At 34.3% G+C, this 20,921-nt stretch overlaps 1 protein-coding gene across 1 annotated transcript in view; it reads right to left on the bottom strand.

Moving 5' to 3' along the window:
• Nucleotides 1-20,921, bottom strand: part of LOC124533025 (uncharacterized protein CG3556) — a 135,536-nt gene that overhangs the window by 97,681 nt on the left and 16,934 nt on the right. The window contains exon 2 of the mRNA XM_047108187.1: nucleotides 8,031-8,068. The gene's annotated coding sequence lies outside the window, so the exon portion shown is untranslated. The remainder of the gene's footprint in view (nucleotides 1-8,030; nucleotides 8,069-20,921) is intronic.

Genomic DNA, 20,921 nt, shown 5'->3' with positions numbered 1-20,921 from the left:
TGGGCCACCTGATGGTAAGTAGTCACCATTACTTATAGAGAATGACGCTGTAAGAAATATTAACTATTCCTTAAATCGTCAATGCGCCACTAACCTTGGGAACTAAAATATTATGTCCCTTGTGCCTGTAGTTACACTGGCTCACTCACCCTTCAAACCGGAACACAACAATACTGAGTACTGTTGTTTGGCGGCAGAATAACTGATGAGTGGGTGGTACCTACCCAGACGGGCTTGCACAAAGCCCTACCACCAAGTAAAAACTCATGTTCAAACCACCTGTTGGGAACGAAGTTACCTTCACTGTATAATAAGATGCACTAGAATAATATGAGCTGAGATAAGGCTATACTTATATTAAACCACCAACTCTATTACCAAATAAATTAATGTTTGTAATACTGCTTTAAAACTTAAGCAATTGGATCTCAGCTTTTTCAAATATAAGTAAGCAATTTTCGTTGAATTGAAGACGTCGCAGCCAGCCGCGATGTTATATAAACGTTTATTTGTTCGTTGAACAAGTCTGCATCTTTTCAGACAACGAATGCCTTAAAGGAACAGCGGTCTGGTCAACTTTTCTCTGTATTTTTCACTACATATTATAATAAAACAAAGTCCCCCGGACGCGTCTGAGAGTCTAAGTCGTGAAATTTAGCTGTTTTTAATTTAGCTGATAAACATTTTTGTTGGCGTTAATTATTTCTTTATTTCTATTTTTTTAGTTTGCATACATATATGCTTTAAATATACATTCATTTTGGTATAATATATAACCGTACTTCAAACTTTTAACTTTTTATGCAATCGATACAGTGCATATTTATTTTTCACGGGGAATGTTCCGAGGACTTGTTCGGATTAATCCCGGCTGCTGAATTTCACCTTCAGACATCTCATCAAAATTCGAAGTTTCACCCGCACCGACTTGATGTCCAAAAATCCACAACAGCTCGATTTCTTAGACATTTTCTGCCTCGCACAATCACTTTGTGGAACCAGCTTTCGCCAGCTTTCGATACGACATGGGAACCTTCAAGAAAAGAGCGTACACCTTTCTTAAAGGCCGGCAACGCACCTGCAAGCCCCCTGGTGTTGCAGATGTCCATGGGCGGTGGTAGTCACTTTCCATCAGGTGAGCCTCCTGCTCGTTTGCCACCTATTTCATAAAAAAAGTGCTCATATTGTTTTACATAAGCGTGAAAAAACACGCGGGACGTATAGTACGTTGTATTAGCATAGCTCGGCAATGGATGAGTAGATTGGAAAGCGAATTTTTATAGAGTTAAACTGTAAAAATTGCACAATATAAAAATCTAATATCAGTAGTTACCCGAAAGAAGTCGAGTAGAACTGATGTTGGGAAAAAAATAATCATTAACAAACATTTGTGTGACACATATACACACAAACACAGACACATACACACACACAGACATATGACACGTAACCAGTTTTATTTCTTAAATTTCGATACTCAAAAAGCGAAACTCGTCAAGACTTTCGTCGTCGAAGCATCGCTTCGTCGTGATAACATATTTTTAAATAATATTAATATTAAGATCATTTCTAATGAACTCGAAATATTCATTCAAGTTCATCCAAGCAGCGCTCGTAGAGTTGGAAGCCGTCAACGACAGATGCTACGTAATATACGCCGTCCGTTTCTTCATAAAATAATGCCTTCTCTGTGTGAAAGCATCAGTTGCGAAATCAGATCAACTCGGTACTCTCTTATTAAAAATGAAATTTACGTTTGTCACGACGACAGTCAATTAAACTGTACTTATTTAATTTTTTTATAAATATAAAAGTAACTCTGTATCTGGAGATAGGTGGAGAAATCCATAAGCAAAATCGTGAGTGAAAACTAGTAATGTTATATACCTTAATCATATATCATATTCAATGTACGAGTTTCATGTGTCCAATATACAAGAAACAAATCAAATCAAGTAGGATTTTACTTATGAATCGTCATTTAACAAATATTAAGTGAAGCTACCACCGGTTCGGAAAGCAGATTCTACCGAGAAGAACCGGCAAGAAACTCAACATTAAAATATGAAATAGTAATTTGCTAAAAAAAACTCTATCTATTAGTATAGATTGAAAAACTTTCGAATTTTTTGCCTCTTCTAAATCTCGGATCTTTTTCTTTTATCCAATAGTAGATTTAACTTAAATATTTTAATAAAATTTGAACAAGCAATCTAGAACTCGATTCAATCACAACCCTTGTACCGAATTCAATATTATATATTAGTTTAAATAATCTAAATCGTTTTAGTCATTACCGACAACGGTAAACGTATGTAAAAAAATACGCACTGAACATAAAACCTCTTTCGAAATCGATCAAAGATAACATTACATGATATTACCAAACCCTTTGCGTAGACACGTACAAATTTGTACACCAATTCTCGTAGTCTGTAGGATTAATCTACCTATATTTACCATCTGTGTATTCAATAATCTAATGGCTTATTCGTAAGCAAACACGCGTTCGTAAATAGAGGGTCGAATTAAAATATAACGTAAATATTTGTACGTTTGTCGATTTTCGTAATTGTCATCAGCGAATAATCCAATTAAAACCAGAACCGGTCTCGATCATATTTTTGTTATTGCTTTTATGCGTTCCTAGTATTTACTCGTAATATATAAGGATGATAAATATACTGTTAACTGAATTTAGCTGGAGTGCCCAATTTTACAGGCGAGCCATATTGTGGGTGATATATTTCATCACTTACTTGGTAGGACCTCATGCAAGCCCTGTCCAGACTATATGGGTATCTTTTCATCAAATATTTTATGGTCAAACGTTAGTATTGTAGTAGTGTTCGATGGTATAGGTGAGTGAGCGAGTGTCAAAGATTTGTGCATTGATGACGAATGGCGTAGTTTGAATGTCAATGAATGAGTGCCAATGTTGGCTACATTGGCACTCTTCAAAATTCAATTCAGTATCCATAGGGGTTGTGGTGACACTTTACCGTCAGATGGACCAAATATACATTCTATGCCCTTTGGAAATGTAGTTCATAAACAATGTATCAGGCTCACAACTGACATCTTCAATGGCTGTCCGAGGGACGTGAGCTTCCCAACTCAGGGCTATTAGTGCAAACAATATGTATTTACTTGAACAATCCAGGATTCGAAGTATGATCTTGGGATCTGCAAATGTTTCCCCTATGAGCTAGACCAAAAGCCGTGATGGGCAAGCGATCTTGATATCAAGGTGTAATCTTAACCGATAATTCCGTATTTCATAACGAGTTTGACGTTGATAGAACACTGACATTTAGTGGAAGAATATCTGCCATTGAATTTCCAAGTATTGTCCTCAAAAAAGGAGAAGGGAATTTAGTCCAGCGGTGGGGCATTCACGGAGGCCTTATTTTTTAACATGCCCCATGTGCTAAGGTTTATAACAAGAGACTTTGTGTGTCTGTGGTGTCTGTGTTTGTGGTGTCATTAGTAAGCAGACAGCGCACGACGTGACTCGCCGGTGTTTTGTTTGATAGTTAAATGTATTGTGTGATTTACATGATTGATTGCCACACAATATGTTAATAACTACGGCAAAATCAGGGCAATTAATTAACGCTGATGTAATTACAGCAATATTTGTAAATTTACCTGATACTAGGGCTTTGTGCAAGCCCGTCTGAATAGCCACCAACACCAGCGCTCAGTATTGTTGTGCTTCGGTTTGAAGGACGAGTGAGCCAGTGTAACTACTTATGTAAAATCTTAGTTCCCAAGGTTGATGACCCATTGGTGATGAAAGGTATGGTTAATATATCTTACATATTAAATATACTTACCATATTATACCTTTGTCTTGGCCGGTGGCGACCACTTACCAACAGGTGGCTTATTGGTCTGCCTGCCTATACCACATAGAAGTAACTTTGTATTTAGTAAATTCAAATGAACTTAATTACACCACTTTGATAAAATTAAACCAGGTTCAGAATACATTAAAAATATTACATTTGAAATAAATTATATGAAATATAAGTACTACTGATTTTGTACTCCCACTCATAAAGAGAACAGGCATGAAGTTTTATTATAACTACGAGGAACTTAACTACACAGAGATTTTTTTTATAAAAACATTACGAGCAGACGTCGTTAGTCACTTAATCACCCCTTTCTTTAGTCGTGAGATCAACGAGACGTGAAAGAAAACTGGACTATTTACGAGACGCCATTTCGCAGCGTGTCATGAATTTCATAGTCGGTATAATGGAGGCAGATTGCAAAGGCACGTACTCGCTCTTTATGTTCGCCTGGTACAATTTATTTCGAGTAACCATACTCGATTACCCGATTCACGGTGGTTTCGAGAGACGCCGAGTTAAGTTGATTTTTTATGTTATCTAATTTTGAATATGTATTACTTTTTTTTGTCATATATTTTTGCATTATAAATAAATTTAATTAATTTCGCTCTATAATATTATATTATAACTCCCCGAAAAATTACGCATTTTAGAAAATATAATATTATAAAATTATCATATGTTTTTGTAATCATAGAATTTTCTATAGTGTTTTTATTTTTATTTCATCATTTTAAAACATATTAACAGCTGTATGTATGTAACTATATAAGGGAATCTTTGAGCGCGATTTTCGTCTATTTCCAGAAGTAAAATTAAAAACTTTGCACACGTAGTAAGTGCCAGTGACAATGCAATTAGCTTTTTTTTTGAAACTATTATTTCAATGATTATTTCTACCTATAAGAAACGGGAAGAAGCTCAGTTCTGTTTTTAAAATACAAAGTTAAATAAAATTAAATTTACGAATATGTACATCCTGTATGAAGATTAACGAGTATCTTGCGTTAATGCTTTATTTATTAACGGTCCTGTAACAAACGATTTGAATTTATGAATTGGCAAAGTTAAATAATGTCTGTGTAATTTATTTGCAAGAATACCTTGCCCCAAGAAGGATTTATTGGCTTTACGGTGTTAGAAAGTTGACATTATAAGCTTATACTTACATTGATTATTAAGATTAACTTCTTAGTTTCTTGCCGGTTCTTCTCGGAATCTACTTTTTGAACCCGTGGTAGCTTCACTGAATATAAAAACAGTTGTCAAATGACGATTCAAAAGTGCTTGTAAAAGTCTACTTGAATAAAGTTTATTTCGATTTTTATTTTATGTTTTTGTGAATATACATAACATAGTTTTAAATATATTTCGAAAGAACTGTATGTATTCCTGTTTATTTAAATACATTCTGATGAAATCTTCAATTATGAAAAAGGTGCGATTTGCGATATACAACCATGTGAACATTGGTAGTAGTCAAGATGGCCCAGTGATTAGAACGCGTGCATCTTAACCGATGATTGCGGGTTCAAACCCAGGCAAGCACCGCTGATTCATGTGCTTAATTTGTCTTTATAATTCATCTCGCGCTCAGCGGTGAAGGAAAACATCGTGAGGAAACCTGCATATGACAAATTTCATAGAAATTCTGACACATGTGTATTCCACCAACCCGTATTGTAACAGCATGGTGGAATATGTTCCAAAACCTTCTCCTCAAAGGGACCTTACCGTGCCTTTAGCTCAGCAGTAGGAATTTACTAACTGTTGTTGTTGTTGTTGTTGAACATTGGTGGAAAAAGGCTGCTTTGGAAGGTTAATAATTCAGTAATGTTAGATTCGCATATTTCAATAGATTCGTGTGGCTTCACCTGCGAGGCTTATATACGTAATGAAGTGCTATATTGTAAAGAATTTTATATTACTTTCTTAGTGTTGTTCCCCTTTACAATCTTCTATCTCCCGTTTCACAGAATCACGGAAATTATCTCTTAGAGGTTTAAGGGATGATTTATGATAAAACCAACCTATCTTCTCCGGGACTCAAAACATCTCCATATGAAATTTCATCTAAATCTGTTCTGTGGTATAAGCGTGAACAGACAGATAGAGTTACTTTCTTATTAGAAAGATTAATGATTATCATATTAAAGAGAGAGAGAGAAAGACGAAATAAAAAAAATTGACGACTTAAGTAGTCGAGCATTTTGTACACCGGATTTCATGGGTACTCCTCTCCGAGGTCCTGGGTTCGATTTCCAGCCGAGTCGATGTAGAAAAAGTTGATTATTTTTATATGTTGTCTTGGGTCTGGGTGTTACCATCGTTACTTCTGGTTTTCCATAACACAAGTGCTTTAGCTACTTAAATTGGGATCAGAGTAATTAATGTGATGTTGTCCAATATTTATTATTATTTATTTATTTATAAAATACATTATTTTGAATGATTTATTACTAAGTTGTCAGCTGTCGTTGTTATATCGGTGTATCGTAGTTGTTACGTCACAGACTTGACTAATATTCCCCGTCTCATCCATATATTCAAGCACGCCTTAAAAATTAATATCTTGGGTATTTTGTTCCCCTTTGTTTCATGAACTTCGGTAAGAGATAAGAGGATAAAGGCGTAAGGGTCTCTACACACAGTAATTAAGATTGTCTTAAACTACTACTAATGTAGTGGCAACTTATATAAGGCTGTATTTTCCGAAATCCTGTATTAATACTTTGAAAAATATAAATGTTGGTAAAAATTATTATTTATTAAGAATTTGTTTATTTACGACACCTCAATAGAAACTTCTAAAATTATCAGTGTTTCTGTACTACATTGTCTCTATTATATATTGTGACTCTATCTGTTAAAACCGCATCAAAATCCGTTGCGTAATTTTAAAGATATATGCATACATAGGGACAGACTACGGTAAGCTACTTTGTTTTATACAATGTAACGATGATAATGACCACGGAAATGATTTTAATGCGATTAAAGAGGTTTCATATGACACATGCATGTTATAGTAGATTACAATGTAGCTTTTTAATTTCCTAGTCCTAGTAGTTACTAGGATTTTACTTTTTACATTCGTAATTCAATCTAATAGTGTTATATGTGCCTTATTGTATTATGTAAAGCCGGGACTAGGAATGATCTATTTAATTAATGTAAAACCTTTTTACTTATTAGTAATATGTTGTACCCGTAATCATTACTTTAAATTCATAGTTATAATTTTAAATTTCGAATGTTTTCGTTTGTTTCCTGCAAAAATATTTTTCTGAAAAATACTACATGATGAAATAATTATCATGTTGGATATGAAAATATATAACGTATATATAACCAATATGCTTTCAACGGTAAAGAAAAAGAAACCGCGATTTTTAATATAACTTGGTATGAAAATCTTACTTAAATATATCTTAAACCTTGCATGTAACTTAACAGTTTCAAACTGATTACAATATAGTAAACAGCCGATCCTGGATTCATGTCATGGTCATCAAAAAGTAAATATAACTTATGTGTTACTTAAGTTAACAGTTACTTGTAAAATTTCAACTCCATTATATAATAATATATATATATATATAATATATGAAACAACATCACATACATTACTCTGAACCCAATGTAAGTAGCTGAAGCACTTGTGTTATGGAAATCAGAAGTAACGACGGTACCACATACACCCAGACCCAAGACAACATAGAAAACTAATGGTAATCTACATTGACTCGGCCGGGAATCGAACCCGGGACCTCAGAGTGGCGTACCCATGAAAACCGGTGTACACACCACTCGACCATGGAGGTCGTCAACTCCATTGGCTGGGAAGTGGTTCTAAGCAACTTGCAAGATTTAACTTAATCTAACAAATTAGCTAGTTAAAAAGCCTTTGAATAGTTAAGTTACAATAAAGTTAATTTATTTATGAATTATAGTCACCGGGGAGTCTATCTTCAGTATAATATATACGGTATATTGTATGGTCAATTAAAATTAATTCATGGAATTATATATTACCTTCTGAAAGTAATATATTTTTATATAATTTACAATGGTTCGTATTAATTGAATTAAAAAAATATAAACATAATATGTAAATAGCGTCTGAAAGTTTGAAATGGGCCTTAAGTAAAGATAACGTGTACTCACCGCCTTTTTCCTCTGACAGCTTAATAACGTTGGACTACCTGAAAGAATATAGATATTTATAACTTTGTGATTATCATAAAAGATAAACTGGTTTTACGTGGAGGGTGAGGTTATAAAGGATACTTTAGCACGAAATTTTAGGTCATTTTTTATTATTCTAAGTAAGATTAATGGGAGTCCCTTATATGGTTACACTGGCAGAGACAAATCACCGATTCTTGGTGGTAGGGCTTTGTGCAAGCCCAAATAGGTACCACCCACTCATCAGATAGTCTAACGCCAAACAACCGTACCCAGTATTGTTGTGTTCCGGTTTGAAGGTGAGTGAGCCAGTGTAACTACAGGCACAAGGGACATAACATCTTAGTTCCCAAGGTTGGTGGCACATTGACGATGTAAGGAATAGTTAATATTTCTTATAGCGTCATTGTCTATGGGTGATGGTGACCACTTACTACCAGGTGGCCCATATGCTCGTCCGCAAACCTAAACCATATAAAAAACAGATATTCTACCGCCAAACAACAGTATGTACCCAGTATTATTGTGTTCCGGTTTGAAGAGTGAATATATTACAAATCTTTGTATTTAACTAACATGACTGTGGTGTTTTAACGTTGACAAAGAATAACTACTTCTTTTTTGCCGATTCTTCAATGTATGTACTAATGCAGAGCACCTTAACTAGATAACTGTATTTTTGGAAGTGTTTTAAAATTACGAGAGTTTTGAAAGTTGCAAAGGAAAATGTATTAATTATCCACATGCTTACGTGCCTCGTGTATATGTGTGTGTTTGTGAAGCAAGATTCAAGATTGAATATTTAATAGGGAATTGTTGGGAAGCCAGTTTCCAGAGCAACGAGAAGTCACGAGTTAACAACTACGAACACTTCAATGTGACATAACAAGTAGAAAATTTAAAATATTTTCCGAATACAAAATGAAAACAATAAGTTTATACGGTGCTATGTAAAATCCTACAGATAACGCCGGCAACAACAGCTATAATTCACGATAAAAACTTGGAACCGACCGCGTACTTCCGGCAACACCTGCGATTTTATAATCTCCTGGTACCTATAAGCCAATGATATTCGAACATATTATTTTTTTACTTCATGTGCCTTTTTTATTTATTGTTTATATTTTCAAAATTTGTCTACCAGGTCCAATTTGCTTCTGTCTCTTTCTTTCCTATACACACATACAAACGTATAAATATATAACAAGCTACATAAACATATACGCCTAAAGTTTAGGCTTCATTATTCCAAAATTTTTATTGATATCACAGTGCGAAATTTTATGTTACTTTTATTTGACTTGTGTTAGTGATTGTTTTATTATAATTGGTTATTACAAATCCTTGTTCATTTATTACAATTTGTATAATAATAATGGGACTAGTCGTAATGTACAGTCAGAGTAAGAAAACATTCGTCAGTTTTCAAACTCATTCCTTTATCGAGTTTTAAACCCTTAGTACTTTTTGAATCTGAACATCAAATCATTACGACGAAATATGTCATTCTCGATCGGTAAAGCAGATTATCGCTCATACTGAGCACACGAAAATAGATCTTAAAGTGACGAACCTTTTCTTACCCCGACGGTATATCCTACAAATAATAACATTACAATAATTTCCACGTAGCCTGAATTTTAATCCGGGAAACTTATTTACTAAGTGCTGCAGCTTTAAGTGAATTTTACATAAGTCACGATAAAATTTTGGTGCACTTTTCTTGCACATACATGAAAAATTTAATTATAATTACATAAAACGCATTTATGAATTCACCTAGAAAAAGGTTTTTTAAAAGACGCATTTAAAGCTTAACGCCCGGGCTGTTGACCGTTCAAGATCTCCATTAGAATCATGGTATGTTTACCATAAAGAGCGTGGAGTTAATACTTTTCGATATTCAGGCAGAATTATATTATATACATATAGTATAATTGTTATTAAAATAACACAACAATGAACAAGACATTCGTATATAATGTCAAAATATTTAAATCGATTAAATAAAAATAAAATACATGGTAAATATCCCGTTTTTAAGAACTGTAACAATAAAAATAACCATGTTAATTTATAATCTAATATATTAATTGTATTTAACTTTGTATTTGAATTATTGGATGAGTAACTACTGAGTTTTTTTTACACGTTCTCATCAGTACTACTACTTTCTATCTACTAGTTTTACATAATATAGTTCTGTAAAACTATTATTTAAAGGAGCTTGTAAATGCTTACTTGAATTAAGTACATTTTGATTTTGTTTTTTAAGATTAAATGGTTGTAAATCGTTTCACAAGGTTTGGTCTAAACAAACATAAAAGCTGGTAAAAAAACACATTAAAATAAGAATTATATTTATACTTGTAACGAATTCCAATTGAACACGTTATGGTATAATACTGTCAATTTTAATATCCATTAAACTGTATGATGTAAATTTGGTCAGTGGTCTATGAATCTAGGTATCATATTCACCGGGTTGAATGCACTCCGATTTATCTATTAGCAAATCTGAGATACGTACCGTTGGCATAATGCCAGCGCCTCATGCATTCATGGGGTGACTAACTACCGTCAGAAAAACAAAAATTTTTTATTTACTTAATTACTAAATTATCGTGCAGATTTATTGATTTAGGTTTATGTTAATATACATACTTATATTGTATGAGTTAAGTTACTCATGATTATAGTTATTTGACTTAAATATATGTATTAGGTTTATTAATAAGAATTAAAATGATAAAAACAATATATTATAATGAATCAGCGCATTTTTTGGACATAACAAAATATCCAAGTAATGTAGAAACTACATTTAGCTATTAATTCAAAATATTTCTATCATATCCATTAATGTAGAGTACATTTAATATTGTAAATACTGTTTCTCATGTTTTTAATAATGTGTAACGTGTTTTTTTGCTAACGCTACTTTTCCACTTGTCGTGAACTGCTGTGTTGTATGTGTGTGTGTCTCAAGCGGTTAAACAATAGGCAAATTGCGCTCCGCAGTGAAATACGGGAGAAGTCTGAAACGATTCAATGAAATTTTATTAAAAAAAAATATGCTCATTTTTTCTTAACATATGCCTTTTATTAAAATCTTGTCATTTAATTTATTTACAGAACGAATTTTATTTTTTTTATTTCAGGCGTTTATTGAGACCCTTTCTATTTTAATGCCTTATTAAAATGACTAGTAAAACAAAATTATTAAACGGTTTCTTTACATATTGTATTATTAGTAGTACATTTTTAATTGATGAAATTTATTAGGGAGAACATTGATATCCAAAAGGATAAAATTGTTCGAATTTTAAAAAGTTTCTTTCTTATTTTTTTCTCTAAACAATGTATTGCTATATATGTTATATTATACTCTGTCTTCTTTTTTCGAATATAAAATCACTGGTGATGAAAAGAGAGAAAACATGTACTGTTGCCGTTACGGAACGTTCGCAGCGTGTGGCATATAAGTGTTGCTATATACCATGCGACATGGCTCGCATTCGTAAACGCACTTTCATACACGTGACGAATCGTAATACCAGATCAAAGCGGTTTTGTTGCAATTACCACATGTTTGTAGTTCATTATTTTAAATATGGGGTTGACCGTCGCACCGCTAGAGCCTTTGACGTGAAACCAACCTATTATTATTTAATTTAAACTAGATTTTATATACAAGATTTCTTTTTAAACTAGTAAGTGCCTTGGGTACTGTTACTGGTTTCACTCGCGTTTTAGGGGTCGGTTTTTTAATGGAATTTTAAATTGCTATAACAACGCTGTATTTTCAGTGAGTCATCAGTTTAAGCCGCCGGAAGCCGGTTATAATTTAATACAGCTATCAGCTCGGAAGCGTTGGTGACCGAACATTTGTTTACGCCAATATTTTAACGCACATACGCTATTTTTTTTAGTTATTATTTGTTTTGCTTCTATTTCTTACTAGTTGTCGCTCGCGACTTGGCTTGCTTTTTAGGGGGCTGGTTTTCATGTATTAGGCAAAAAAGCAGGCTATATCCTAGGATTTCAAGCCAAATTTTATAAATGTGTGTTTGACTGTGTATATATGTATTTAACGAGTGTATTATACGAGTCCCACTTAATGGTGGTCACCCTATTCAACGCACACATTACATTACACGTCAGTACACATACCCCACACACATACATCAGTTTCAGACAGTTATTTCCGTGATATTTGTACTTGAAAATTGTATATGTAGAAATAAGACATAAATGTAAATTCAACTCTGTTCAGACTTATAACGTAAACCATATTTAGATTTAGATGTACAACACACACATATATATGTTTAAATTAATATTATTTTTAAAAACATGAAATCACATCAAAATAAACTTTATACAAGTAGGCTTTTACAAGCACTTTTGAAACGTCATTTTACAATTAAGTGAAGCTACCACCGGTTCGAAAAGTAGGTTCTACCGAGAAGAACCGGCAAGAAACTCAGTAGTTACTCTTTTTTAACATTAAAAAAATACATAGACAAGTTAGTAAAATACAATTATTTAAATTAATATATCCTGCTTGGAAGTCGACAGGTATTAACTACACGTTTTTTTATCATCTATAAAATCTTGTATCGAATAATATGCTTTTTCTACCAATGTATTTTTTATAAACGATTTGAATTTACGAAACGGCAAAGTTAAAAATGTCTGTACGTAACATCGATTGCATTTTATTTAACAATATTAGTTATATCAGGAATATTAAAACTGCTTAAGACGTAAGCAAATATTTATAATGCACGCGCATAAGATAACAGGAAAACTACACTTTATTTTCGGGTAGGCATATGACTCCATTCTACCTGATGATAAGTGAGCGTGGAGTCCAAACGCGAGGACGAGCTGTACCAGTCAGCAAGAGTGAGCTGCACTAGTCGCTCTCGCCATGTCGTTCCGCAAGATGTTTCTTCACACCTAGTTTAAAGGCACCCAGGTTATAAGTGACAACTCGTTCGAAATGGACAACTTTATCGTTCGTAATGAAGGTGGATCAAGTTTTCAGTTCCCTTGGAGTGTAATACTATTAGGTTATCCAATAGAAATGATACCCAGCTGATAAAATATGTTATTCTTCAATTCTTGGCTGATACGACTAAGCTTGAATCCACTTCCCGATAACTTTAATTCAAATTATTCCACAGTATTAATCCTTATCAAAATTAATTACAGTTCTTGAGATACGAACTTTTGCTCGGCTTTAATAATAATTAGTTAAACAAAGTTTTCTGGATGAAAAATTGCATTTTAGAAACAAAACTTATGTTTTATGTCTTAAATTAAAACCGTATCGAAATATCCACGATATAAAAAAATGTACTATCATCATCTTCATCCTCCTGCCCTTACCCCAATTTTATTTGGGGTCGGCGCAAGATTTCTTCTCCTTCCATACTTCTTTTAGACGTCACCTCTCAAGTAACATTCTAACCATATCTTCTTTCACACAATCCATCCATATATGTATTACTAATATGATAAAGAGGAAAACTTTATTTGTTTGTAATGAATAGGGTCAAAAACTACTGGACCGATTTAAAAAATTCTTTTACCTTTCGAAAGCTACATTATCCACGAGTAACATAGTAACAGCCTGTAAATTTTCCACTGCCGGGCTAAGGTCTCCTCTTCCATCAAAGAGAGTATATTCCACGCTGTTTTCCCTTCAAAACGTATAAATATTTCGCCTTTCACGAGTAACATAGTCTATATTTATTGCTAGAAAAGATAAGGAATCCTAAAGGTGGTAAAAACTTATGTCCACCGCCGCTAATGTATTATATGTATAAACAATAATTATTCAGTTATTATAAAATACTAGTCATTGCTTGCGGCTTCACTCGCGTTTTAATATGCGTCGTGAAGTTTACTATGTCTTTCTTTGGGGGTTAAAGCTTGCTAAAGAGATCTGCTACATTTATAAATATTATTTGGTTGCCTAGGAACAGCTGAACCTTTATCTGTGTGTGTGATTGTTACGCTTGTGTGCATTTTCTCTTGTTCACGGGCTGCTGGGACTTTTTATCGGCTATGTTTCGTTTTATTTTCGCGAATATCGCCTGAATACGAAACAGACAATGACTTTTATAGCTCAATGCGTTTTCAAGTAACGGGTTCCTCGATGTCTGTTTTTCGTAATATGTGTACGATTCTTTTACGTATGTAAAAATATGTAAAATTATTTAATTTTATTGGAAGCAACTTACTTTACATAGATTTTTATGTGGTATACATATGTACTTTAATGTAGGGAATATTCTTATTCGACATATGTATGTAGTTTAAGATCATACAGTTAAGAAAAAAGGAGCAAATTCCACCACACTGCTCCAATTATTGTTGGGGGATTTACATGTGGCAGAATTTCGTTGAAGACATGTAGGTTTCCTCATGATGTTTTCCTTCATCGCCGAGCTCGAGATTAATTATAAATAAAAATTAGTAAAAAATTAAGTAAAGTAACAGCCTCCTCTTCCATTAAGGAGAGGGTTTGGAAAATATTCCACCACGCTGTTCCAATGCGGGTTGGTGGAATGCACATGTGGCAGAATTTCGAAAAAAAAATCGTAAAATAAAAATTAAGCACATGAAAATTCATCAGTGCTTGCCTGGGCACAAAGCCTGCAATCATCGGTTAAGATGCATGCGTTCTAACCACTGGGCCATTTGTTCCAACAATTGTTATAACTGCTGCAATATTCATAATACAGTTTATATTCTACGCTCTGAACTGGTCTTCGGGTTGAGCTAATATGAACTGCTATTGCCATGAAACTAAAGGGAATTACTGTCGCTTTGTGCACCGTCCGATATCTCCTTAGACTAAGTTACGTTACAATGGAATAGGTTTTGTTACTTCGCAGACCAAGTTCGGTAACATTCAACGACGTTTAACTGAAAATACGCTTATTGAATTTTCGTCTGTATTTATGTACTTGCATAACGTGTACCAAAATCTGATCTCATTCAAATAGAACTTATACGAGCACTTTAGAGTCTTCAGAAAGTAGATTCTGCCGGCAATCGGCAAGTGACTCAATGGTCACTCTCCTACTTTTTTATTACAAAATTAGTGTCAATCATGTACAATTTTCGATTTCGATCGACTCATTTTTTGCCTCGCACAACCACTTTGCGGAACCAGTTTTCGCCGGCGGTTTTTCCGAACCGATACGACATGGGAAACTTCAAGAAAAGAGTGTACTCCTTTCTTAAAGGCCAGCAACGCACCTGCAAGCCCCCTGGTGTTGCAGATGTCCATGGGCGGTAGTAGTCACTTTCCATTAGGTGAGCCTTCTGCTTGTTTGCCACAATGATATATGTGGAAAATTAATGTGTAAAAATTAATCAAATATCCATGTGCTAAATATGTGTTTATAATTCACCTCGGTCTCGACGGAGAAGAAAAACATCGCGAGGAAAAGCATGTGTCTAATTTCAACGAAATTCTGCCACATATGAATCCAACCTGCATTTGAGCAGTATGGTGGAATATGCGCCTAACCTTCTCCTCAAAGAGAGAAGATACCATAGCAGCAGTGGGAAATTTCCTATTATTATGAAAAAGACCAAAAACATGTTATTCAAAGAGCGCGGCTACACATACTCAAGCAGATTCCATGTAGACTTTTTCAACAGAAAATCCCAATAACTTCTTAATCCACCAGGTTTAACACAGCACTTCGGGTACAATAAGGTAGGTAGGTATATTAATACATAGCCTTGTATTGTTGTAGATATTGGTCTATCGGTTACCGCCTCATGAGAAACGGTTAAACACTGACACAGCTAGGCTAATAATTTATTTTAAGTAATCGAGAACTTTGAGGTTTATTTCCACCACGCATTTAAGTGTTAATTAGAAGAACAGTTTATAAGTTTTCCACTAAACAGGCCTATGATTCTTGACAGAAGATTTAGAGAATATTTTTGGACAACTGCAAACAAAACATTATTTCTTTGAAGTATTACTTATATTTACTTACGGCAACGGCGTATTTGAATTCTGTAAAAGGCGTCAGGAATGTTAGCGATTTGAAGGGCTTTAACTACAGATTATTATTTCTTACGATGAAACTGTACAGCAGTTTGAACATTTATTATAACAAATAGTCCAGTGGTTAGAAAGCGTGCATCTTATCCGATGATTGCGGGTCCAAACCCAGGGAAGCACAACTGAATATTCATGTGCTTGATTTGTTTATAATTCATCTTGTGCTTAGCGTTAAAGGAAAGCATTCTGAGGAAACCTGCACATGTCTAATTTCATAGAAAATCTGCCACATTTGTATTCCGACAACCCGTATTGGGACAGCGCGATGGAATATGTTACAAAACCTCTCTTCAAATGGAGAGGAGGCCTTAGCCCAGCAATGGGAAATTTACAGGCTGTTGTTGTTGTTGTTGTTCCAATATTTAAAGGCATGCACACAAAGCGCCCATTTGACAATCCAAAAAAATATAGAAGTGAATGGTGATATTCCGAGAACTGTATGTAGGAATATGGATGAATATTTAAGTAATCGCTGTCGCATACAACTTGAGCTTTGCTAGCGGAAATGGAAATGTACGTATACATCAGATCCTGTTAGGTAGTCTCTGTAGTTTCCTGTTTATTGTTCGTACGGAATCTCTGAGTAGGAACTAAAACTGGTTTCATAGTCACTGAAAATTTTATCAACAAGTTTCGTATTCGTACTGTGTACTTGAATGTATATGAGTGTCTCTTGAAATTAAATACAACCCGTAAATGACTCTCGGATGCAAAACAATATTGTGTCATATGGCATATTACTTTGGGGTAACGCTGCAGATATTGAATCTGTCTTTATTTTACAAAGGAGAGCAATTCGGTTTATTTATAATCTTGGAGCTAGAGACTCTCTTCGGGATGTTTTTAACAAAGTAGGAATACTCACTGTTGCGACGATCACTTTGATAAAATCAGTGTTAATTGTATGTGCACTAGGAGTAAGGATAAGCTTATAACGCCAAGTTTCCGACTCCGCATAGTCAATAAATCCTTCTTGGGGCAAGGTATCCGTTTTTTTTTCTGAATTTCTGAATTTCTTGCCGGTTGTTCTCGGTAGAGTCTGCATTCGGAACCGTTGAATGAATTTAAATGAATTTAACAAACTATATTAAGTGTAAATCTTCACTTAATATGTTTCTTAATTGACGTTTAAAAAGTACTTGTGGAAGCCTACTTGAATAAAGTATATTTTGACATTTCCAGCCAGTGCAACTATAGGTACGAAGGATATAGCGTCTTTATTTCAATAATTCGTAATACTGTTGATATAAATAACGAGTGATATTTCTGACACCTTCTTGTCATAGTGATCACTATTCAACAGAAGGCCCATATAAAAGTCCACCTACTACCTAAAAAAATATTGACAAAAACATTTTCCAAGTTTCTTTGCCTATATCAAGATTTGCCTGTCCACGGGGACATCTCGATTAGCATAACTCACCTTTTATTAAAACACACCGGTTGTGCGTACAGATAAAGAAAGGCGGAAAATATTACCAAATATAAATATTATTTTCAGACAGGCATTCGTTTATTGGAATTCTTTTAGAAGGAAGAATTTCCGAATAGGAATATTTTGTAATGGGATGTTTCAAACTTATTTTTTATATAGATATATTAAACGTTTCAACTACGTTTCGAAATCCTTGGAGGCCATAGCAGAGGGTTTTTAATTTTTTGTTAATTTATGTGGCAAAATGCTTTTTTGCTCTCTGGAAAAACGTGCTACGTGCATCACCCTCGTGATGGAAGTGGAGAGGTGTGTGGGACTCCATGGAGCCCTGGACGCCTAATGCGCCCAGGTTCAACCACTACAAAACCATACCCTCTCCATCTTTCGCCGGGCGCCACGGGATCGCTTACGCATGCTACCGTAAAGATGTGGCAAAATGTCTGGTATTAATATTATTTGTATTTTTGTGGCATAGTTGGTAAACTAGCTGAAGGTTCACCTAATGGAAAGTGACTACTAGCGCCTAACAACATCTGCAATACTTGCAGACTCGCAGGTGCTTTGCGACCTTTAAGGAATGTATAGTGCCTGTGTACTGGCTCAATCATCCCTCAAACCCAAACACAATATAAAGTACTGCTGTTTTGAGGTCGAATGTCTTATCACTAGAGATAAGTGTCTAATTTATTTACTCGATTTTTATTTACAACAACTCGTAAATGATCTGAGATATACATACACGTAGCAGATATATAACTACTTGCAACGGTATAATTTCCATGGCGCACATTTCTATCAAGATTTATAGCTTACAAACAGGAGGTATATGACGCCAGCAATAAGCTAACCGGAATGACAATAGCTTTAGGAAACAGGGCATTATAACTCTTAACAATAAAAAAATAAGGTTCACAATCAATCGGTTAATCTATGGTGCATACAATTTAAATCGATATAGTTTGTACGCTATTGTCGTCCTTAACACAAAAGATTTAAAGATATTAATGCCGTCAAATAAAATTTTGCTCGGAAAGCGATGTCGACAATCGATTAATCCACTGTCTACACAATGTGTAAATTGGTATACTAAGAAGTGTAAACGATTATAGAGCTTACGAAAACTGCATAAGCGTTAATATTGCATTATCATTTTTTATCTTTGTATTTATAACGGGTGGAGATCGATCGAATGGTTGACTTTCAGTGATGTTTGTTATAGCATCATACGTTTTCAGTTGATCAACAGTTATATCGAAAACGATTCGTCTAGACATAATCAATATCAGTAAAAAATCTTTATAGCCTAATTTTACTTTTTAAAAGAGCTGAGATGGCCCAGTGGTTAGAACGTGCATCCTAACCAATGATTGCGGGTTCAAACCCAGGCAAGCACCACTACATATATGTGCTTAATTTGTGTTTATAATTCATCTTCTACTCGGCGGTGAAGGAAAAATCATGAAGAAACCTGCATGTTTTTAATTTAATCGAAATTCTGCCATATGTGCATTCCACCAACCCGCATTGGAACAGCGTGGTGGAATATGTTGCAAAATCTCTCCCTAATGGAAGAGGAGGCCTTATCCCAGCAGTGGGAAATTTACAGGCTGTTATTTTAATAATTTTACTACTATTTGAACCTTTACGTTTACCTATAAAGTTAATATATATGTCGAAGCACCAAAAAGTTTAATTAGGATTTTATTTTTCGGACACACTCGTTACGTCGGTATGACGTAGAGCACATGACAGCCGAAAAGTCGTCAAAAAAAAAGCGCGTCAAATGTGAGTTGGCGTGTGGCAAAAACGTGTACTAATTATTTTTTTTTCATTTAATATCTTATTTTTTTTATTTACCCTTATTAAGAAAACTTACCCAAAATCTATTAAAAATGAGACGTAGATAATTATTTTCTAGGGAGATATTGGTAAAATAAACAAAAAAGTGGCAAAACAAAGGTGTAGCAGGTGCTGCCACAGGAACGCCAACTTATACTTGACAGTCTATATATTTTTATGGAATATAGAGACGATAGATATAACGAAGGTGAACCATTATACTTATACTGGAATGTCATCATGTCTGATAACGAGCTGACGTAACTCCACGTTATACACATTAAAAGCAAAATCGATATGGTTATGTATTTTATATCTTTTATATGATTATATAATGATTGTTTGGTATGCAATAGACAGAGCTAAATAGAGAAAAATGGAGGCAACCTTACTCTGTCGAGACATCCTTAATAGTACCGTTTTGCTTTGCTCAGTAATACTTGAATATTTTTGTATTTTAATTCGTGTTGATTTCTTATAATTGTAGTTTAAATGAAAGTTATTTTAACTTTTCAAATTGTATCAGATACCAAATTATGTATTTTTTTAATTAGGACATGAGACTTTATTAGTATTATTTATGACCATGTCACCAACTACGTCAGGATTTTGTTCCATCGCATCAATTATATAAGAAAACTTATAAAGTGTTTGTAGGTCCTAACTACGGTCTACGATAGCGTATTTATAATTTTTTGGTTTTTGGTTGCTTGCAGCTATCATTTTAAATTTTTTCTACCTCTGCATACTTCGATGTGATTTTTCTTTATTCATTACCTATATTTTCACTATCCGTAGCGACGTAGACGTGGGCCTCCGTTGCGTCACTATTTAACGCTACGCTGAAAACTAGCGTAGCACTCCACTTCAATGTTGAATTTTAGACATATAGTAGAACTATATAATATTCGTATATATATCGAACAATTCATTCATTATCATTTTCTTTACTGATTAAAATTTTTTTTCAATTATTTTACCTTATGTGCGTTACGTTGGTGTACCTTCTCATTTGTTGATGGAGCTTAGTAGTTTGATAGGCCTGCCTGTTTTCCAGGTTCCTACCTGGAAAACAAGTGTAAGTTTTATTTTTTGGGTTGTTGTTGTATAATTTTAGGTATTCTGATTAGATAGGCGGGTCTAGGTGGAATATGTGTAGCCCGTATATAATTTAATTGATGAAGTTGTCCTGACCGATTTCGGTTTCAGCGACCAATCAAGTGAGATCAGCCATACGCAGGACGTATAGTGCACAAGTGTGTCTACAACGCTTATAAAGGAGAGCTATCTAATGCACACACTCATAATCCAATGGGACGGCAAAATCGACACGGTCGAAATAGGTTCAGGCGCAGGGCCGATGCCATTTACGTAAGTGAACACTTTAAGCTTCCAAACTCCGGACTGTTACTGAGAAAATTTTTCGACAGATAACCTCGGATCAGACCCAATAACCTCGGAATCCTTGCAATATTTGCTAGACTAACGAGGC

Source organism: Vanessa cardui, chromosome 10, assembly GCF_905220365.1.
Source record: "Vanessa cardui chromosome 10, ilVanCard2.1, whole genome shotgun sequence".
NCBI lineage: Eukaryota > Metazoa > Arthropoda > Insecta > Lepidoptera > Nymphalidae > Vanessa > Vanessa cardui.
The sequence above is the reverse complement of the archived record's forward strand: the minus strand, read 5'-3'. Positions and strand labels throughout refer to the sequence as shown.